The 24020-nt window shown below is 41.6% G+C and overlaps 1 protein-coding gene across 4 annotated transcripts in view; it reads right to left on the minus strand.

Annotated features, from left to right (window-relative positions):
* The window catches only part of FOXP1 (forkhead box P1), a 596530-nt gene that overhangs the window by 383090 nt on the left and 189420 nt on the right, over positions 1-24020 (minus strand). For all 4 annotated transcript variants that reach the window (XM_043587930.1, XM_043587931.1, XM_043587932.1 and 1 more), the window contains exon 3: positions 2594-2690. The gene's annotated coding sequence lies outside the window, so the exon portion shown is untranslated. The remainder of the gene's footprint in view (positions 1-2593; positions 2691-24020) is intronic.

Raw genomic sequence — 24020 nt, forward strand, 5'->3', positions numbered from 1 at the left:
TCTCCTACGTCCATAAACGGCATTCAATAATGTTTGTGAATGCATCAACCACCGTGATTCAGGAGAATCTGTCACAGGCTGGTCCAGGCAGAGACTACAGAATTAAGTATGAGAAAGTCTCATTCTACTTATTCTAGGAGATACAACTTTTCTACAATTTTTTGAAATCTTTATTTATTTTTGAGAGAGAGACAGAGTGTGAGCAGGGGAGGGGGAGAGAGAGAGGGAGACACAGAATCCGAAGCAGGCTCCAGGCCCTGAGCTGTCAGCAGAGAGCCCGACGCGGGGCTCGAACTCAGGAACCGTGAGATCATAACCTGAGCCGCAGTCGGATGCTGAACCGACTGAGCCACCCAGGTGCCCCAGGGATACAACTTTTCAGATGAATAACATACAGGCCAATCTGAATTAGAAAAATTGGACAGGGGTGACTTACTTGTCTTCCCCATTATCCTAGGTAAGTATTCAGTAGAGATGGGGGGCCAGCAAATCACAGAGATACAGAGTGGACAGCACTGTCCCTTCTTTGAGGGGACATCAAAGAACATCCCCTGCAGACAATGGCATGAAGAGAACTGGAATGTAAGCTTCTATGTCACTAGCACCTCAGGCTTGTACTCAAGCTTTGACAGAAGCTTATATCCAAAGGACACAAAATTCATTACAAAATTCTTGAGTTTAAGTTTTGGTTGATAGCTCTCTTGGGAAAGAAATCCATTTCTCAGATTTGCCACAGCACTTTCAGTAAGAATATTATGGCCCTAAAATATTTACTGGGATATGTAGCTCCAGTGAGAATCAAATAAGCTTAAATTCAAACACGTAAAATTCAAATTAGAGATTACACACACAAGTCAATGGATGACAGAAGACATTCACCGAAAAGAAACAAAAATTAAACCTGTAAGAAAAATTCACATTGTGGTTTTGTAGAAGTAATTACAATTGTGGTTCAGTAAGCAATGACCTTTTTCTTCCTTACTAGGAGAACAGGGAATTTATCTGGACATCAAATTTCTCAAGTCTAAGGATACACTCCCTTATGTCCTTAATGTTAGGGGTTGTTAAAAGGCTTAAGTGGAAGTCATTAAGACTTCTTGGAAAATTGTGTAAAGAGGCCTGATTCAGCTGAGAGGCTAATTTTTTCATTCCTTGCATTTCTGCCTCTCTTCAGGATGTAGAGGCAATGGCTGGAAAGCCAGCAGCCATCATGTGAGCTTGAAAACAAAACAACCCTTGAACAGGCAGGCGGAGCAGAAAGACAGACAGCACTAACTGCTCTCCTCCAGATACCTTTTATCAGACGGAATATGCAATAACGTTTTTAAACTTAGATGCATCTCTGCTACTAGAAAACAATTCTTAAATGATATGATGATATGAAAACATGTCTGAAGACGATCCCGTTTTTCCTCTCAGGAAAAAAATGAGAAAATTCATGAATTGGAATTGTGATTCACCAAGCTGTTTAAGTATGACTTTCCCTCTTAATTACAACCACGAGTCCAGGAAGCATATTTGCCGAACCAGTCTCTATGTTGTGACATGCAACACTTGTGAAATTCAAACATAGCTGGAGACATCCAAAGCATTATTGTTTATTAAGGACCTTATTAAAGGTGGAAGATCTTAAACCACTTTCAGAATCTGATGATTAAAAGAAATTTAATCGTTGTTCATTGGCATTTGATCTTTAGCCTGCCATAATCTACCCATAGATCCCTTCATCCATATTTGATACTCAAGAGACATTTCAACAGCTTGTCCATCAACTGCAGAGGGGAAGGAACGTACAGAAAAACCACATTACTTAGAAAATAAAAGAGCTTTCCCCCACACTCATTTAGCTCATGAAAGCCCAATATGATTAAAAGGGTGAAGAAGGCAGACTCCACTACGTGAACCAGAATGACTGTAGAGAGCCATCCATTATACTTGTAAGGAGTTTCGAAATTTTCAAAGTGCTTTCATATACATTATATTTTGTTTCATCCTTAAAACTACACCCTGTGTGGTAGGAAGGGCAGGTATTTTTTTTATTATTATTATTCTCGTTTCTTCTTGATAAATGGTTTGCTCGAGATCAGAGGAACCGCTACCCAGGGAGGTATCCTCTTTACCTTTTTTGATGCTTAGGTGAGGGGTCAGCAAACTACGGCCTTTGGGCCAAATATGGCCCAGTGGCTGTTTCTGGAAACAGTTTCACTGAACCAGTCAAACCCATTTGTTTACATATTGGGCATGGATGATTGGGATGGCACATCGGGAGAGGTGACCACAAAGTTGCAACAGCGACTGTGTGGCCCACGAGGCTGCCAATGCTTATCATCTGGCTGTTTTAGAGACAAAATCTGCACTCCCTGTATCCGATCACCTTTCCACGAATATGATCCAGGTTACAGATCCTACTCTTGTAAGCCAGAAAGCTAGCCTGGAGGACAACAAACTTATTATTGCTGGCAGTAGAATTCCGGCTTAATAATGACTCATTCCATTACCATCTGAGAAATTACCACATGTTCTACGGGGCCGCCTGCAAAGATGGACCCCAATTCTCAAGCGGGATGCAACAGTAGTAATGTTTGCCACTTACCCTGAGCTTCTAATGAGTCTCACAGCCATAAAAAGCTGGGGGGGTCACTGGTTGGAGGCAGGCATAATGCCACAGGACTGCAACACACGGAGGGACACTGAAAGCAGAGAGAAGAGGAGAGGTTTAACGGAAGAGTCCCAATTTTTTTTTAATGTGTATTTATTTTTGAGAGAGGGAGGGAGGGACAGAGCATGAGCGGGGGAGGGGCACAGAGAGAGGGAGACACAGAATCCGAAGCAGGCTCCAGGCTCCGAGCTGTCAGCACAGAGACCTACGCGGGGCTTGAACTCGCGAACAGTGAGGTCATGACCTGAGCTGAAATCTGACGCCGAACCTACTGAGCCACCCAGATGCCCCGATTGTGATGCTTCAAAAGCAAGGCATTCACAGGAGCCTCGGGTATTCCTTGCGGACACGCAACTTTAACATCCAATATGCGATCACGTATCTAAGCGTCTATTTTACCTTTCCCCTTACAGAATCGGCGTTTCATTTGCTCATACGCTGAATTCAGTATCAGAGAACACAGGAGAAGGAAGCAAGATGGTATGCAGCTGGGGAAACTGTCACCTGTGAAGGCACTGACATTTACTTACAAGGAAGGGTTCCTTTAACGCCCGTCCTCTTTTATTGTTTAGGATAAATTCTCATAACGAGTGCGTTAACCTATCCTGAGAAATAAGGGCCAGGTGGATCCCTGAGTCCAAATGTGGATTCTGCCTTGGGTTTGAGTCTTTCAGTCTCTCCCAATGCATCTAAGCAGAAACGACAAGTGGAAATAAATATATGTGGGCACACATGCACACAAGCACCCTGTTTAAGAAAAAACAAAAAAAAGGACAAGCTATCTCGCCTGGCAGCCAAACACCAAACCTTACTTGCCACAGCTCACGGCTCTTTTTCCAGCTGCATTTCAAATGCACAACAGGGAGGCCGTGACACGGCCTCCTCATGGCAACAGCCAGCCTGTGTATGTGCACACGGGTGGAGGCTGTGAGCTTGCACGGCTTGGTGAGGTTATGAGTAGAACATTGACCGAGTCCAATTCCAAGTAAGCTGAAATTGCTGACAGATAAGTCAACTCATCCTCAAGCAGTTTCAGAGAGATTTTATGAATAGCAGCCGGTAGCAAGGTTCTGCACGCCAGGCCTTTTCTGCATAGATCCTGGGGACGATAATGTCACCTATGCAGCCCTCAAGGTGACAGGAGCCACCGTAACACGGGGGACCGGAACTCCAGAATGAGTAGAAAGCCTGAGATCCGTCGTGTGCACGTGTGCCGTTCTCTCCCAGCAGCCAACTCAGACAAAAATCCACGAGCGACACGTCTTCTAAGTCTCATCAGAGAAGTTGAAACTGAAAAGGAGTGTATGAAGTTCTCGTGATTTGAATAGTCACGTCGTAGCTCCGGAAACTATGTGGGCTGTCTGTCTACCAGAGCTCGGAAGAGGGTTAAGGGCTGGTGTTCTCAGTGAGCGCCTCTTCTTGGTAAGAGATGAACTCAGGCCAGAGGGGTCCACGTGACGTGTCCTAGGTATGCACTGCCTACGTGAGTGTAAACCGTTTGCCAAATGTATCACGGCTTAAGCATCTTCCTTCTTCGATGAATTGAACATGCTGCGTTAGCAACCTCGCTCTTCAACGAGGCAGCTTAAGTGCAGGGTAAGAACGCATCAAAAATATTTTTAAAGATGATTTCAGTTGGCAAAGGCTGTAATCGTTCAAACTTAATTGGTGAACTCATTAATGAGCAACTGCCACCACAAGAAAGAGAGCCATTGTCATCGACTTATCAGAGCAATGAGATAACGAAGTTAATTATATTGTTTTCAGGGGGTTTACACTTGCTTCCTTTTAAAGTCTACATTTCCCAAACATTTGTTCTGACACTCCATGTGTTTGCTCCCCTTTTTAAAAAAACCTATCAGCCGTGGGCTCCTCAAGGAAAAGTCGGCAGATCACAGCCCTAACATCAGGGCAAAGCAACTGGAAAACTTTTCTACCCTTTATTATCTACTTGTAAAATGTTATAAGCCTGTAAACTAGTTAATTTATGAGCCGTGTTAATAATTTGCTCACACTCGATCGCAGGTTTCGCAAACACCGTTTCCAGGGATGGAGGCGGATAATTTGTGGGTCCGGCTTCTCTCCTAAGGGGACACTAACTAATTTGACACAGTAACATGACATAGATGGTGGGGCACACTAATGACCACACTCCAAGACGTGGCTGTCAGCCTGTCGCTCCAGTGAGAAGCAGCTCGCCTTCGCTGCTGCTCAGTACACGATGCTCAACTAATTATTCAGACAGGGACATTAATGAGAACCCTCGTGTTTATTTTCAACATACTAACCAGCGCTTAGCTTCCATTTGTCTGATATGGTCACTGATAAAATGGGTTTCATGAATAGTAAATGTGAACTCCAATACAACAAAGAAGCACTGGAGAAAAAGGAATAGCTGACTGGAAAACTATCCTTGTCGACTCGAGTTGTTTTCTGCCTCGAATGTCGCCAACGACAAAGTGACAGGTACTAGGAAAGGCCAGGAGTACCAGGGAAGCTAAAAGGAGTGTTTTTAACCACATACGTCCAGGTACAATCTTGACTTTTGACCGAAGCCACTGGATTGCAATATGGTCAAGAGCAACTTCGATCTGAAATAATAAATTTCACTAAATTTATGACACTGAATACATTTTTTTGGAAGTTGTTTTTCCATGGAATGACCAAAAGGTTTATTAGCTTATATGTGCTTTTTCAACATTAGAAAGGTTTGATCTTTGGTGAAACTACCTCAAATGTGATCTTTACAAACATCACTAAATGCAACCCTCGTTTTTGTTTGTTTGTTTGTTTGTTTGTTTTAAATCTATTGGGAAACCGTACCTACTGAGGGTTTTTTCAGAAGTGTTCTTCAACATCCTCTTATACATCCTATTTCTAGGCTACTAAACCTTGGAATCAAGTTCTTTCTACTTTACATTAAATTTCTATTTGGGTATGATAAATGTTGTCCTTCATTTTATGGTTATTATATTCCTGAAATATTCATACAATCATAATTTAAAATGAGTAACTTTAAAAAAAGGTATGCTTCTATCTACTAGAGGTATTGAAAAACTGAAAACACTCCTGATGTGGCTCATTGGAAGATGTACACTTTGAATTAAGTAACAGTGGTAGTATTTCAACAAATGTTCTCTCTGGCATCTTGATAAGGAATTCTACTCAATACTATGTATGACTTCTGGTTTTATAGAACAGCAAAATAACTAGGAGTCCACATAGATCTCTTTGGGAATGAAAATGTCATTTAGTGCAAAAATTGAAGAAGTACGTATTTCTAAACTTACAATAGATCTGTGATTTTAAAAAGTCAAAATACATAAATCACACCTAACATGTGAGAAGCAGATTCAGATTCCAGGCTAAGTTTTAAACATGTTTTTAAAACAGTATACAGATTCACTCTCTCATGGGCACTACTGTCTCCAAATGATGCTATTTCCAGGGGTACCTGACCTGTTAACAGATTCTCAGATTATTGGTATCTGTGCAGTTTAAATATGGTAAGTATTCATCCTCCATAATAACCTAAAAAGGTATGGCCAGTGTGTGGCACAGACCAGCTAGATGCCAATCAATTCATTTCTTCTTCCTGGATGCAGAGGAGGGATGTATTTCCCAGCTTCCTCTGCTGTTAGGTGGGGCCTTGTGACTAAGTTCTGGTGAAACAGATCAAAGTGGGTATGTTACTTTCATTCTGACCCTGAAGTTTCCTGAACATCACTAATGTCCTCCCTCCTCCCTTAACTGTGCACCCAGAGCTCCAGTGGAGAACTCCCAGTTCCTGCAGATGGTGGGGTCAGTGGATGGAATTTGCCAAGGGCCCAGAAACAGAATCGAGAGCCACCACCCCTGTCCCTCACCAGCCAGCACCAGCCTGAGCTGCTTAAGAAATAAAACTGCACCAAGTTAAGGCTCTGAGATTCAGGAATGTTTGTTGTAACTACCGGCATCTCTTAACCTGAATAAATAGAGCTTTCTAATTTCTCCCTGGCTCCCAAATCATACTTGAATCTCCAGGCCACTAAACCTAAACAGAAGCATGGTAAATCTGGAAAAATTCCAAACTTTTGCTGTGATTATTTGCTCCTCTAATTAAGCTATGAATAGAAAATGCATCAGGTGTACGTAGCTTTCCTTCTTAATCTCACAGCCCTGTCAGGAGGTCTGATCCCATTTTATAGATGCGAATACCAAGCCTCTAAGAAGTGAAATACAAGCAAACAGTGCAAATGTATACCCAGTTGACATTTTCCTAATTGAATGCCTCTTGACTTTTAATATCTAAATTTTATGGAAAATACTTATTTCTAAAGCAAACATTTTTAGCTCTTGCTTATAAAAGAAAAAGTTCTATGACATTCTCCAAAATTAAATAGAACATTTTTAATGAAATGTGTGAGGGGAAGTGTCAAGTTACAATATAATTGGTATTATGTCAGAAACTTCTGTAGAGGTTTTGAAAAGGGAGCAACAAAGGGGATGCATCTCAGATGTTCTTGGTGAAAAGAAAAAGCCATATTTAAAACATATGTACATACTGTTATGCTGAGATCACATTGTTTAGTAATCAATGTTTTACATATTTTTATATTTTTAATGTGATAGTAGAGATAGATAGATAGATAGATAGATAGATAGATAGATAGATATGGCATTTGCTATGCTTTCGTCATATTTTAGAATAAGGATTGGCAAACTTTTTCTGTAAAGGGCCAGAGCGTGAATACTTTAGACTAAGTTGCTAGAAGTTCTCTATTGCAACTACTCAACAAAGTCCTTGTAATAAGAAAGTAACCACAGTAAGTAACACAAATAGGTATTGTGTTCTGATAAAACCGTATTTGCAAAAACAGGTACTGGTCCTGAGAGCTGTATTCTGCCATCTCCTGTTTTAGAAAATTGATTGGTGGGGGAGGGAGTTTGCATACCGACACCTAACATTATGATTTCTTCTACATAAAATAATGGGAAATAGTCTTTGGTTGGCATTTTCACCCACGGCATCTGATCGCCTTCCTTTGCCGAAGTTTCAAGGGATAGGTGGATGGCCGTGCTCAGTCTCCATGTGAGTTCTAACCCTGCGGTTCATTCTTCCCTCTAAGTCGGACACCTGTCAAAGGGCTCACTGCCCGTACAAGGCTCTTACAGGCATCCCATGCCTTTTAAACAAAATCCAAGTACTTCTGTGACAAGAAGAAAAAGCTGACGGTTCCGCCCAACCGGCTCAGTCAAGTCTCTGCATTAAGGTAATGCAGACAACAGCCACCTTAGAGTGACCTTATATTAAGGACTTCTTAACAATAGTAAAAGAAAGCAAAATAAATAATAGGTAGACTGAAAAGGTCACTAGGAGAACGAGTGCTAGGAGCAAGAAATGACACCTGTAAAGTTTCCAAATTAGGCACGAAGTCTTCCCAAATTAGAATCGAACACTTTTCCTGGTTTTACAGGATGTACCTTGTTAACCAGTTTCAGAATAGGAGCTACGTGTCCAATGTTAAAAAACAAAAAACAAAAAACAAAAAACAGAGATAATGTATCAAATGTATTGCCTTATTATTCTCTTAAGAATGTAAGGTTGTAACAAGGTTTTAGTTCAGCCTTTGTTTTTGTTTTTTTGTTTGTTTGTTTGTTTTGGGGGGTTTTTTTGGATGACAGAGTTCAGAGACACTCACAGAGACACGCTTTTTTAAAAAATCTTGGTTCCCCATTAATGTTTTATTGTAAGACTGAAGTGTGCAAGGTGGCTTTAGACATAAATGGACAAATTTTATGAATCTGTTTTACCTAAAATGTCAGTAACAACAGAACAAAAGCCAATAAATGATAGACCAGTCTGACAAAGAACATTTTAGAGTCACTAAAAATGATAGTGGAAACAGGGAAATGTGTGCAAACGCTTGCTGTAATGTGATATGAAACAAGCAAGATAGAAAAACTGTACCAACTATATAAAAGTAGGTGTCAATAACGAAACAAGAAAAAACAGTAAAACTAACAGTTGTGCCCTGGAGGAAATGGGACTAGGTGAGATTTTTTTCTTCAGAATTTTTGTATGTTTGGTATTCAAAAACAAGCAATATCGAAAATATCGGTTATAAACGAATCTGAAAAAGTTCTCTGAACTTCAAAAAGAAACATCTGTTTTACATTTATACTCATTTATCAGTGGCTTCTGATTGGCTTTTTTTCAGACCAGAAGTATCTTGAGAGCAGAGATTTGTGTTATCTCTCATGTCCCAAACATAGGGTTTATAGCCCCTTACGCACTCAATTCAGATTCCTTGAATCAACTGAATGGTCTTATTTAAGTCCTTCCGATGGGATTACACGAGTAAATTAAATTTTTATATTTGAGCCCTTAAAAATATGTAAATAATTTTGTTTAAAGAAGTTGACTGCTTGTGGATCACAGCTGTCAGTAAACTGCCTGCTACATAATGACACTCTCTCCCCTCTCCTTTTGCCATGATGACACACGACAACTTGTCTTTTAATAACTTAAAACAATTCCGAGTCATTTGCTCATTAAATGCAAAATACATCTTGATCACCAAGCCTGGCATTTCATAAATATTTACCCCAAATGCACTGCCTGCTTTGCAGCTGGGACAGTAGGCTCCTGATTGACAAGTAACTTCTGGGCAGAAAAAGGGAGACCTCTCCCTCACGTCAGCGGGGAGAAGGGCACCATGCTGTGTTCACACTCACTCTCCTGTGGAGGCTCTTCTCCCAACAGCCAAAAAACACACAGCAAATGGGATCATCCTTTACTGTTTTCTCTCTCTCCATCCATCTATCTCTCAGACAGGAAGATACACACACGCACACACACACGCAAGCATATCCACCCTACACAAACTCCCTGCTTGCATACTTTCACTGTCTCCCCAGTACTCTGAGAGTAAAGATCAAAACCCTTCCCTTGACCTTTATAATGCCCTCATAATCTGGCTGCTGAAGACCTCTCCACTGGCCCAGCCAAGCTTCTCCCTGAGTTGGAAGGAGAGCAAGAAGGGAGACAGATGACTATAAAGATTTCAGCTTCTTTCCTGAGAACCACCATGGTCAGCAAGACAATACGAGAAGAAATATATCTTTACTTAAAAAATAGGGCATCACAAAGTAAATACTTAAGTACATATTTTCATCACTTAATGTATCATGAAAAATTTCCCCTATCACCTTCTGGGCAAAAATAAACCGAGATCAGTACACACACACAAAATCAAAGTCTTCAAAAGCAACTTTAGTTTTCTCCTTAAAACCTAACTCTCGGTGCATAGGTGCTCTGCCAGCCAATACCAATGGCAAGTGGTGGGGGGGGGCTCAGGTGGTCCTCACCACGGGTGAACTCTTTTCTCCAAACCTGTCACCTCCAGTAGGAGAACAGAAAAAGCCACTTGCTGAGCATAAACGGGGCCTGTTATTCAAAAGCCAATCTGTGTATCGTCAGACTGATTTACCACTTGGGATAGAATATTTCATTGGATGGCGCAGGGAAAGCATGCTACGGCCTTGGCTCATCAACAAATCTCCCTGCCCAATCCCAGAGGATGATGGGCTCTTGGTTGGGATTTAAATGAAAGATATTCTCCTCGTGACATGCCTCTGAGGGCTATCACTCTTCCTGATCTCTGGGAGAACAAGGGTATTTATTGATGAGCAGGCTACAAAAACAGAAGGTGCTATGCTTCTTTTTGATCAAAGCCCAGTGGCTAAAACCAAAGTAACATGTTGTTTGGGACTATCACATGATAACTAATTCCATTTCATTTTCTTCTTCCTGGGGACACAGGCGGATTACATTGCCCAATTTCCCTGGCATTTAGGTTGAGGCCACATGACTGATTCCTGGTCACTCAGATGTGAGTAGAAACAAGGCACATCACTTACAAGCATGACAAATACAGTTCCTGTCCCCCCAAAACTACGGGGACCCCACATTCCTTGCAGCAAGTACAGAATGGGGGAGGCTGAGCAGACACACACTGATGTGAAAAGAGCCCCACATATACCTTTATCATGTTAAGTTTCCAAAATGTGTGCGCTGTTAGTCACAGAAGCTACAGGCACCCCACATCCTGTCTAGTACAGTTACACCTTGTAGCAGCTTTCATTAGGATTTACCTTAAATAAACACTTCGTTGGGGGTTTGTCTCCACTCCCCCCATCCAGATCCGTGGTACCATGCCTTATTATTCTGTGTATCCTTCTTTTAGAAAAGACCCACCACTACGTCTTCCAAAACTCTGTTGCTGATAAATGGAGCCACAGATCAGTATCAACGAAGAGAGAAAGCATTCACTTGAGATCTAGGTTTCCAGAACCCAACCGTGGGCCAAACCCTGAGTCTGTAGCTGACATAGGTTGGAAGGGACACCACGAACATCTCTGCCTTCATGAGGCCCACAGTCTACTGGGAAACCAACACAAATGCATGGGAATAACCTAAGAAAAAATGGGCCCTATGCCCAAGAGGTCAGAAAAGGCTTCAGAGCATAAATTATCTATAAGCTGAAGATACTGAAGGGGAGGAGGACTGAGCCACGTAGCCGAGGCTGGGTGGAGGATGAGGAGAATCTTCCATCGGAGAATCGAATGGAACTCTTGGTCAGAGTAGATGTGAGCAAGCACAAACACTGGGCCCCAGAATAATCTTCTGTTTCTACAATGATTTTAAAAACATAACCTGGGAGAAAGAGGACTTCCAAAACAAAAACAAGGCCAAATATATTATTGAGTAATTCAGAAATAAAAAGAATATTATTACCCTTTGCTAGGTGTCTCAACGGTGTAACTTAATACAAAACACTTGTTTTTCTACCACTGACAGGGAGAAAGGAGAGGGGTTATCCACACTGAAATTGCTTTTCTAAATGATCTGAGAAAATTGGAACAAGAGAAACGAGGCAACTCAGTTCACAGACCACAGCAGTACCTCTTAAAAATCCAACCACCTCCTCCTTTATAAATACCGTAGTTAACCCTCAGAAAAACAAAGTGTGTTTTATTGATTATTTAGCTCCAGAAACCGACTAGGACAGAGCACTAGAATACGGTCAAAGGGGACGTGTTTTTCTTTGCACTGGGTGACCACTTGGCTGTACCTCTTTACTGGGTCCTGTCTTCCGGAGAAAGTCAACAGTGAGTATGGAGAAGTGCAAAGTCCTTTATGGCACTAATACCCTTACCAAGGGGCTCCCCAACCCCTGATGAAGGCTCGAGTCGTCATCAGAATCACCCGAAGGTTTGTTAAAACAGGACTGCTGGACTCTAGCCCCAGAGTTCCTAATTCACTAAAGGCCAGGACCAGTGGAGTGGAGTCTGTCTCCAGTGTGGCCTTTTCCAGGGCTCCTTGACCAACCTCAGGGGACGAGGACTTCATCCTCTCTCCCAGGGAAGTCTGTTCCCCAGGAAATACTTGAAGCTCTGCAATCTGTTCTCCAGCGGGCATCCATGTGGCTCATTCTGACATCTGACTCAGAAACGGCTAACTTGCAGGGCTTTGCATCAGTCTAAGAAGACGACTCAGCCCTTACGCATGCTCCTCAGGACCCTGATTACATCTCCGGCCTCTCCTGCTCTCTACCCACAGCCGCCCAGCTCCATCCTCACCAGCCCCTGGCTAGCCACGCTGGTCTTCCTCTCCTATACCATGCCCTCATTCCCAACCCTGGGGCTTGGTCCCATCATTCCTCGTAAGTGGACAGTTCTTCCTCCAACTCTTTATATACAGAGATCATTCTCAACCCTTACATCTTATGTCTGATGCTTTTCCTGACTGAATGAAACAGCCTTCCCCCAAGGTATGAGCTGTATAAAATTTCCTTTGTGTATTTTCATTATGTGGAAATATACGGGTCCTTCCTTTCACGATTTGCCTCCCCTGCCTCCCTCTACTTGAAGGGAAACTCCATGTGTCCCTTCTCACTAGGTACCCATATCCCTCACCAGTGACTGTCACACAGTAGGCACTCAAGGGAGGCTGCCGGATGCCTGAATGACTAAATCAAATTAGCCTATACTATCCTTCATTCAAAAAGAAAAAAAAAAAAAAAACTAAGGAGAAAGTAAAACCCAGTAACTCTCAGCTATGATATAATGAGCTGCAGAGCCCAAAGGGATTCGAAATGCACAAGACAGACTGGAGTTACAGGAATAAAGCCTCTAGGCCGGCATTTCAGGCATCAGGAAATGAGGAGGGGGCAGGGTACAGGAGATCCTCGTACAGCCCAAACCACCTCAAGACGCCCACCGTCTCCTACCAGCCATTTTCACAGAATTTCTGCAAGTTGTATCCCTAACCCTCGACGTCTTGAACTTCTCTTTAAAGTCACCTCACTCCTGCTGCAGGTGCAAGGGCAGCAGAGTAGTAAACTTTTTTTTTTTTTTTTTGCAAGCTGAGCTCCTCCACCCTGGATGACTCTGAAAAACCACTTGTAAGTAGTATATGTTAACCACAGTTCGTAATTTTGTCACAGGTGTTTGACTAAAAAGGGGACAAAGCCTTTTAAGTGAGTCCGCCTCTATTATGTCATTGTGTATATTCCACGCCACACCTAAAAGCTAACAAAATCCTTTCTTTCTACGCCATGGCAACCAGAAGAGGGAACGCTGCATAATTTTGCTGGGGGTATCCTATATGCTCAAAAACGTTCACGCCTTTACCAAAAAAAAAAAACAAAAAACAACAACATGTTAAAGTAGAATTTTAACACAACTTGTCATAAAAGCTGATACGAGTACACTAGAGAGGAAATCGAATGACAGGAGTTGTACCTGGCAGTTCCACAGAACACAGGATAAATACTCTTCCTGACGCAGCCAAAGCACTGGTTAGAAGTTCAAACAAGGGAGATGCAGTGAATGAATATTCAAAGTGTACCATACCGAACGATTTTTCTAGAATTATTTTTAAAAAAATCATTAAAATGCGCTAAACTTTGTAGCAGCCTGGTGGGTTGAAGTCGGTGCCAATTCTGGTTCTGACACTAATTCACTTATTGTGTGGTCTTAGAAAAGTCACTCCCTCTCTGAAACCCATAAGGAGAAGTCTGATGCATTCAATTATTTCAAAGGCTCCTTCCAGTCCACACGCGCTTGGCGTCCATGAATGTTTCTGGGCTTGCCTCTTGCACGGACAAAGAAACGGGGAGCTCACCTCCACCTGGCTCATAATGAAACAAACACGTGGGAACAGCCATCCTTTGTGGGAAGCTAAGGAGCAGGGTGGCTCTACCCTGGTTTATTGTATCTGTTCAAATAAAGTTATGTTTCCATGTACTGCAGGAGGGTGAGTTGATGTAGTAATTACCTGTTACTCTTGACAAGTAAGGTAATTAATGTAGCAAAATACCACTGCAATGTGTGTAAATTTAGACCACCATAATTAAAGCACCCGTCTGTTCAACAAACTGTTCAATTAAGAAAAAATATTGATGGTGTACATTTTTTGAAATTAGAAAACGTATGGAATGAATGAATCTCCCTTGGTTGACATCCATTTCCAGAACGCTTTCTCAGCAGGGAGCATCCATAAAGGGTTATAACGGAGTAACTTCCACTAAAACACAGAAGTATTTTTGTACATACGCTATTAAGATAAGACTCTCTTTTGAAAGTATTGATTTAGCGTTCTCGTTCCGTAAAACCTGTCAGAAAATGAGCTCAAGGACTATCTGAACCCTAAAACTACAGCCAAGGAGAAGAAGAGCTGCAACGTTATGATTGCACAATCAAGTGATGGGGCTGTTCTCCATTACCACAACTTGAAAGTACCATCATCTCCTTGACAAGGGCAAATAAAATTGATGTAACTTCTCTGGTACTCCTTGATCAGAGAGAGAGTGGTATCAAAGTTGGCTTCGTATGCTTTTATTCTGGTTTTTGCCCATACCTACCAGTCATCTTCAGACCAAAGGCTACCAGGTTGAGTAAGAGGGCTACTTGGTCCTTCACTTGAAGCAGGATTTCCCTCCTTGCTAATCGGCTTTCGAAAAATTCTAGCCACATTGAGTGGCTAAACCAGACCAGAACTAAACTAAAACTAAACCATATCCCCAAAACTAAACCAGACCTGCCATAAGAGAGAAAAAGAATCCATCAGTGACCAGATCAGAGGAAAAGCAGTTCCCTCTGAATATAGTCACGGTGCTGGGGGGGGGGGGGGGGGGGGGGGGGGGGGGGGGGGGGGGGGAGGGGGGGAGGGGGGGGAGAAGGCACAAAGCTCACAGATATCTACGTAGGGTGGGATAGCAAAAGTGGGGAACCGGTCAGGGGTGCGCCCAGTTTGCTCCAAGGAGGAGATCCCAAGGGTTGTTGTGGTTTTTTCCCCTCTTAATTCTTCTACTCAGATAATTTTGGAGGAAGACACAACAAGGTGGCCTGAGTAAAGAAACAGCTGGAATGCAGACAGACTAAACAGTGTGATATGGGCAAAAAATGGTATATGATCTCAGTGTCATTTAGTGACATATACACTTGTTTTGGGATTTGCTTTCACATTTTTGTATAGCATATCTGAACTTGGGAGACATAAAAATCTAGAAAGAAGTGCTAAAAAGACATCTTCCAGTAAATTCTCGGCTTATCGTAGTAAATTTAGGTCCTAATATCTGAGAACTTGGATGTATCCCCAAGTAAAGAATAAAAAGTACAAGGAGACATTCTAGACTGAAACGTGGTGAGGAAATTAAATCATTTCTCCAACTAAAACACTCTGATTTCACACGTGGAAATAATATTGTCATTAGAAAGACCAGGACGAAGAAATCGCTTGTACTAGCTATTGATAAAAACAAGGCTAGAAGGTCCTAACAGGAAAGAGGATTTTGTAAAAGCTGCCAGAGAACTCATAGTACATGGTCATATTAAAGTAATAACTCTTAAAAATGAGCCCTTTTTTTCTTGTTTTATTCTCCTAGTTTGAAAGGATGCTGAACCTGATGGTGGTAGGGATGGGGGAAAGGGAGGGGCATGAACTGGGGACAGTGAACATGCCAGATTCTCTGAGTACACACTAAAATTTCCAATTCTCAAATGCTGCGCGAACCATCCAGAGAATAAAAGAAAAGTCCATAGTGCTCTTACTCACTGGGTGAACTGACGGAAGATGAAGCACTTATTTCAAAGATGACATCGGAGAGCATCTGACGGGCTGTGTAATATTACAAAACGTTACAAAACTATTTCACATTGAGACTACCACGGGATCCTCACAGAGATTACGAGTAAACTAAGGCCAGGAGCAGCTAACTAATATGGCTGCATCCCCAAAAGCCAGGGACTATACTAACAAGTGGTTCTCCTTAGAACTGGATAAATGTGGCTCTTGGTCCCACTATGTCGATACATGGAGAATATTTGAATATTTGAGTATTTCTGCCTTAGAAGGTAACAGTTGTGACTCGTGTCTTAAAATTTGTGCCTTAAAATGACTAGGCACACTGGTTACTATGCTCCAAAACAATGGTAGTTCAAGTTGGTAAGTAATCACCCAAGTTGGGGAAAAACAAACCTGGTTCCAAATTCTGGTTTAGCCATTTGGTAAAAATACCAACCCAGAAATTGTGAACCTATGAACACACTGAGCTTACATACTCCATTACACTCAGAATTTGTTCTCCCCTAAAAGAAGGCCCCAGAAAAACAGTACCACCATTTTCAACACTCAACTTCATATAAATGAGTTCTCGGCTTAACTTTCTTTTAACCTTTTCCACTTGACCCTTCAATAGCATTGCACTGTGCTATTGCATCTCCTCCCTCATCTCCTAGAACCAACCCAAGAACCATGTGGCTGGAGGATAACTTCTACAGGTCACACACATTCTCCAGATGTAGCAGCTAATGCAAGGAATAGAAAAAAAGTGATAGAGAAAGAAGGAAAGATAAGGATAAGTGTCCTATTTATTCATCTGTTATCGACAGACACATACAAGTAAATGATGTGCAAATTAGGTTCTTTTTTATTCTTAAAATTAATAAAAACTATAGAATAAAAACAAAATGGCAAACGGGTAAGCAGGTGCAACTGAATTGATGTTAAAGTGTTAAAACGTGTGAGTCAATGTTTCCTGGGTTTAAGCAACTTTAAGACATGCACTGATGCAAAGCCCCCCAAATTCTGATCTTATGTGAACACCACGCATCCTTTCTTTCTAGAGAAGAGAAAATTATTTTAAACCGAGACATCTAAAATGCAGAAAGGTGACAAGGTGATATACCACTGTTGCCTCCCAGAGTTAAATGTCCCCTTCTGTTTAACTCTGTCTTGGGCATCCAGCAAAACGACAGTAATTTGAAATATTTTGTTTAATTAGGTAAATAAATTCCACATAAAGGGAACATTACTTTTTATATGCCATGCACTGTGCTCAGAACTATTTTTGCAAAATCCCATTTAACCCCAAAGCATCTGACAAACTAGGATACTACGGTGAGGTAGGTGGTTATTTTTTTTTTTTACTTCCATCTTCAAATGTGAAAACTAAGGCTTACAAAGATTAAGTAACTTTCCCAAGGTCACAAAGTTACTAAGTAGCTTTGCCAGAATTTGAAGCCAGATCCCTCTCCCCAACTTGGGTAATTACTTAACAACTATACTACCACACTTTAGAACATATCAGCTAATACTCCTGGTGTAAGATTTCTTGGTTCATGTTGATACTGGAAAGTAAAGCAACCTGAAAAAACAACTTTGTTTTAAGAAACTTGTTTTGAATTAAAAGTCATTTTTTTTGCGCTGGTAACATGAAGACTGATTACTTTTTAGGTTATAGTAATAATTGTTACCTTATGAATGCTCCATAGAAACGCTTCCTCAGAACCAAATATTGTTAACAATGAAATTCTTGCATCCTGCAGATCTCTATTTCAAGTTAGAAGATGAAGCCACACTGGTCCTGGTTTTTTTTTTTTTTAATTTTTTTTTTTAACGTTTATTTATTTTTGAGACAGAGAGAGACAGAGCATGAACAGGGAAGGATCAGAGAGAGAGGGAGACACAGAATCTGAAACAGGCTCCAGGCTCTGAGCGGTCAGCACAGAGCCCGACGCGGGGCTCGAACTCACGGACCGTGAGATCATGACCCGAGCCGAAGTCGGACACTTAACCGACTGAGCCACCCAGGCGCCCCTGGTCCTGGTTTTCTGATGAAGAATTTTGTCAAGAAATAACTCAAGAATTCCTATCCAAACTGTACATAAAATGTAATCAAGAACCCCCCACCTACACAACCCCCCCCCCCAAAAAAGCCTGTATTGGAGGTTGAACACGGAGTGAATCACCACAAAAGGATGGAAAGTGGTTGGATAAAGAGACACTATCCTGGGCCACGAACTTCCCTTGTTCTTCTTGCCAGCGGAGAAGGAATACTAACGTTAGAAACTTCCAGAAGAGAATGATATGACACAAATACCAAAGAAGCTTGCACAGGGTAAGGGATGGGAAATACACAGTATCACACACTGTGACACTACAGAAAAAATGAGAGACGGTAATGGCCTGACTGGCCAAATATTCCAATTTCTGTCAACTTCTGGTCTCAGGAGATTTTTCAGTTTGTGCTCCTTTATCAATAACGGCCATTTTTTCACCCCTTCCTCTCCCATCACTGATCTTGGCTATTTCAAAGTGTTATGTTGAAAACTTTCCCCTTCTCTACCTTTCCATTCGTGTGCTCTTTGTATTTCTACCTTCATATCATCTGTGTGAGGATTAGAAGAAGTGGGTAGATGGGCACCTGGGTGCCTTAGTCGGTTAGACATCTGACTTCAGGTCACGATCTCGTGGTTCATAGGTTCAAGCCCTGTGTCAGGCTCTGGGCTGACAGCTCAGAGCCTGTAGCCTGCTTCGGATTCTGTGTTTCCCCCCCTTGCCTCTCTCTCTCTCAGAAATAAACATTTAAAAAATTATAAAAAAAAGAAGTGGGTAAAACAAATCAACAAAGGCAAAGGTTCTCAAAGTTCTAGACTTAAACCACTCCAATGATCTTACGTACTATGGACATGGTAACAAATCACACCAAACTGCATACTTGGAAGTTCTCTTTCCAATTTCCTTTGACCCCTTCTCATGATGTCAAGGACAAAGTGACACCTTATACACACTAACGTACATTTTTAACAAACAAAGAACCTCTCTGGCCCAATACCTTAGGCAGAAGTAGGCAAGAGAACACAAGAGTAGTTTGTATCAGGGGTCAGCAAATTATGGTCGACAGACAAACCTGGCCTGCTCCTGATTTTTATGAAGCCCATGTGATAAGGACATATTTTATATTTTTAAATGATTCAGAGAAAATAGCAAAGAGTAGTATATCACATGAAAAAATTACACGAACATCCACAGTTTTACTGGGACACAACCACGCCCATTTATTTACGTCTTGTTTCTTGCTGATTTGGAATTACAATGCAGGAGGTGAGGTGTACCAGAAACCATATGATGTGTGGACCCAGATACATATACTAACTGGCCCTTTGGAGAAACATTTTGCCAACTCTTGGGTACACCATCATTCTGGCCTTCGTAGTATTTATTTTAGGTTACCATCAGGCTCTGGTAACTCATACTATTTTTTTTTTTCTTTAAGGGATAATGTAAAATTTCCTTTTTAAATAGGCATTCTCACAAGCAAGGGGACTTCAAGGGAAATAAAAGCGAATAAAGGATAGGGATACGTGGAATGTAGATCAAAAGCAGGAAAACGTGAGGAATACCCGAGAATGGCAAAGTTTGAAAAATAACCAACCAAGGAGATGGGGGCAGGCAGGGGAGGCTGGGATATAAAACTAAAGGCTACATAAATAAGATATCCAGATACAACAGTCTGTCTTCTAAGGTCACAGAGGAGCCTGAAGGGTGGACCCCTAGTGGACAGAAGGTCAGGCAGGCTACCCAAGAACATCAGGTTGGCCAGCCTCATCACGGGGAGCAGCGGGTTATTATTTTATGTCCACAAGACCCTTATCCACTGGCCAAGATTTCCTAGCTTGGCCACTGGGGCGGCTGTGAGTCCAAAACAACCAAAGCTGTGTAAGTCAGGTAAAACCAGAGCAAACGTCCAAGAGGCTCAGCATGAGTCTAGGACAAATGCTTCAGAGCAAGTATCTCTTTGCACTGATAATGTACCCAGTATGACTTAAGATTCCCTTACCTTCCTCCACTTTGAGGGAAATGTTGCCAAAGTGCACTGCGTATGAGAGACCTCCTGCATCTCAGAATAAGTTCGTATTACTACTGACAACACTCACACTCTTCAGTGTTTGATATGCACAGTGTCTATTCTTTAACAATAAGGTTTCCTCAACTGTTTCAGTGTAGTCTTGGGAAAAACGTCTTTTGGTAAAACAATCTCCCATTACCATGTTCGCCTCTCACTAGTCTTGCATATGGCTCTCTCCTGCAGCCTTTCAACTAAACTTCTTCCCCAAGACAATTGTATTGTGGTGGTTCCACGAACAACAATTTCTGTTGTTGAGTCATAGATACTATCGTGGCAGTGTTAAAAATTCATCATCTTTTTCTTTCCATATGATTAATGTTTTTAAAACAAGCTGGTAAAACTTAAAACTAAACCATATCTGTAAAAAAGAAAAAAAAAGGGACTTGAAATGCTGAATTTTAAACTTTGGAAATAAGGTGATTTCAACCGCCCAAATGTCATTTTTTCTTTCCACATCTGCACAGCATTTCAGCTGGTCATCACTTCTTAGGTGAATTACAATGAGTTTTATCTGCTATTGACTCAGAAGGCTGAGACAACAGGTTCCTGATTTTTTAAAACCACGATGAACTACTTTTATTAAATTCCAAGCACTCCCACCCACACAGACACTAAGTTTTCATACTTATTTGTGACATATTAATTAATTCAATACAGAGGATCTACCAAATTGCCAATCAGAGTTCACAGATTGACATATTTATGGCCGAAAGCCAAAACACTTGACAGTTTGGTTAACCCCAGAAGTCTTATCTCATACCAACGACTGAATTAACTTTAGGCCTTTTGAAACCTAAAAAACAGCTCAATGAAATGTACATTTGAAACTGTCTACCCACACTCCTTTCCTCCAAACCGCTCCCAAATGGGCCCAATGGATAGTTGGGGGTCATGCTATTCTGGTGAGGTGGACTCCACCTTGGTTCCGGTGGTGAAAAAAATGTCACCTAGGATATGCCAATTAACATCTTCTACTTCCCTGGCCCTCGGGAGGGTATAAGATGCTGGAAAGCACTCCAATTAGAGTTCATTAATTTTTCTGAAAATTTTAAGAAAGGATTCTCTGTATTTCTCTCTCCTCCTTGGCATGTTCAAGGAGATGTATAACCCAGCCATTGCCAAGAACCATCTAACAAGTGCAAATAAGGCCAGTCTATAGGCCAACACCGTGGAAAACAGGAGAGAGACCTGGATCAAGTCTCCTGCCAGTCTACCTACCGAGGACTTGCCAGGGACACTGTTTAAGCCTACCTCACCAGAGGTTGCCGTTGGTTACAACCAAATTCATCCTAACTTAAATCTTGAAATCATCAAGGATTATATTTTCCCAAACCCTGGGATTCTGGGGCCCTAGGAATCGGGAACCACTATTCTGGTGATGAGTAGATTTTATACATTTACATGGGGTATCAAAACATGCAAAGTAACCAATAAGTGTTCATTTCATGCTTGACGGGTATTTTTCATTGTGTTTGTAACTCCAGGTCACGCATGTCACCGGGAAAACTGTAAAAGATAACAACATCGGGAAACTGCCTGACGTCCCTCCTCTAATTATAAGATGGCCATGCTGGCTGACACTATTATGGTAAAAGCGACAGGAGGAGATGAGAGGGCTCCAGGTGGCTCCCTCACTGCAAATGCTTTCAGCTAGCTCTGCATCAAAAAGCACTACTTAAGCATTTACTTAACCATTAATATCCTTAATTTCCTGAGAAGGGAGAGAATTCATTACCATAGAAGACCCGCTTTACGCTAGGCTTAGGAAGTGGTAAACTTTACAAGCAAGATTAGATCACTAAAAAAAAAAAAAAAAAAAAAACAACACATAAAATGCTGTTAACCATTCCTACAAGCTAGTGAGTTTGTAAGGCTGAGATTTGGGGTTTTTGACCCAGGATGCAGAGAAGAGAGATTGTTGGCCTTGCAGAAGAAAATGAGTTTCAGTGAAAAAATACCAGTGTTTAGGGCTTGCACTTAGCAGTCCTCTGTGTAAATCCAGACACAACCTATTTGGCTGACTTAAGGGGAAAAGTTGAAAGGAATGGAGTTTGATGGGCAGGTCCAAAATTGGAATGAAACCCTAACATGTCTGCAAAGCTGTCTTAATTTTTGCCCCATGCGAAGAAGTCGTGGGTATGCAAGAGCTAGGGGAAAGGTGATCATTTCCCTAGTGAGTGATTCCTTCTTGATATGCTGCTTGAAATTTGGAAGACAAGGTCTCTAGGAAACAGCTTGGAAGGACATGCTGAACAGAAAGAGAAAGTTAAACTGTTGTCTTTAAGAAATATGTGCAGGTAACAGCAGACAGGCAAGAAGTAAAGAAACAAGAGGGAAAAGAGTACAGAAGTGACAAATTAGGCATTTGGAGGTCATGGTCTATGGAAAAGGCTATCCAAGGACAAACTTCGCATGGGCAAATACAGGTTTTAAGAATAGCACCATGGGGGTGCCTGGTGGCTAAGTCAGTTCAGCATTTGGCTCTTGGTTTCACCTCAGGCCATGATCTCACAGCTCATGAGTTCAAGCCTCACGAGGGGCTCTGTGCTGACAGTTCAGAGTCTGTTTGGGATTCTCTCTCTCTACCTCTCTCTCAGCCCTTCCCCCCCACCCCCCACAATCTCTCTCAAAATAAATCAACTTAAAAAAAAAGAGAAAGAATAGTGCTGTTAAACATTTAACTCTAAATGTCTCTGATGCAAATTTCTGGAACTTTCTCGACTCCAATGGCGTCTGTGAGCTCTGTGGAAGGAAATTATGGGCAGGAGCTAACTTCCAACTCTGAGAGGAGAAAAGAGAATAGCAGAGAGAAGGGAGAATATCAAGAGTTGTTTAACCAAAACCAGTCACAAAAATGAAGTCTCCAGGAATCCTCATTGGAATTCCCAGGGGGAATGAGATAAAGGTTCAAGCCAATTTTACTAGAGTCTCAAAAGTCAGGGTGACCTCCGTTGATGAATGACTTCTCAAGCGATGATGACAAGGTCTTCAGTAACATGGCCAACTACAGACTCCCAGGAGACGCATGAACCACATCCCAAAGTCGACACTGGTGTCACGACCTGCAGGATTTTGTTAAATCTATTTTCTTAAAACGAGGGCCAATACCGGCAGTATGCGAAGTGGGGGGTAGTGAAGCTTCTCAAGGTGTTACAAACCTTTCTAACCCTTTTGTAAATGTCCAACCTAAGGAATCAAGACAAGAAATAGAAACTCAAGTCCACTAACGTGGGAGGGCAAGTTTTGCCGGGGTGACATTTTGTAGAACCCTTAAAGGAAATCACTTTGTGGCTACATGAAAAGGGGGGGGGGCACTATGTCCTTGTCCAATCAATAATACCAAAAAGTCTTCAGCAATAACATTTCTTTGGGTGTTGAAAAAAAAAAAATAAAGACCCAGAAGTCTCAACTGTTAAGCTTATTAGTAATTAACAAGAGGTACAGGGAAGGGAAGTCAAAAAAAATTCTTAACTACAATCACTGGCAAAGGCGATGAAAGCAATGAGCTTCCCATATGCATTTCAGCAGATGAATGGATTTTCAAAGGAGAAAAATATCACCCCAAATGAAAAGTTAACACATTTATTGACCACACTCTTAGCCCATATTTCACAACATAATGGTAATCTTGCTGAATTCTGTAAAATCCTATTATAGATCATTTAGCATTTACTATAGCATTTAAAGCAGCCAGGCTTCTGTGTTGGAATGCATTTGGGGGGTGTATAAAATTCTATGTGTTGGGCTGAACCTCGCACACTCTAGAAGGAAACTCCATCTCTCCTCTACCGCCATCAAGTTGCAGCACCGAGGAGCAGAATCCTCTTGAGTCGGCCACTCATGGGACAGACTGATACCTAGCCGCTCCCACACTTGCTAACGGAGGTGGGAAAGCCTCCCAAGTATACATATGTGTGCTTAAGGGAACAGAGCATGCTCATGATACATATACAAATACACAGTGATACATATGAATGTATATGGGAATACATATATAAATATGTACATGAATATGTATACAAATATGAATATGTATAGGTATGTGTCTGAAGCGTGGCCTACAAATCTGTCATCTCCAATGTGCAGAAAGATTTTTCTTTATCTCATAAAGCTTATTTATTTCC

The sequence above is a fragment of the Prionailurus bengalensis genome, chromosome A2 (assembly GCF_016509475.1).
Source record: "Prionailurus bengalensis isolate Pbe53 chromosome A2, Fcat_Pben_1.1_paternal_pri, whole genome shotgun sequence".
In the NCBI taxonomy this organism is placed as follows: Eukaryota; Metazoa; Chordata; class Mammalia; order Carnivora; family Felidae; genus Prionailurus; species Prionailurus bengalensis.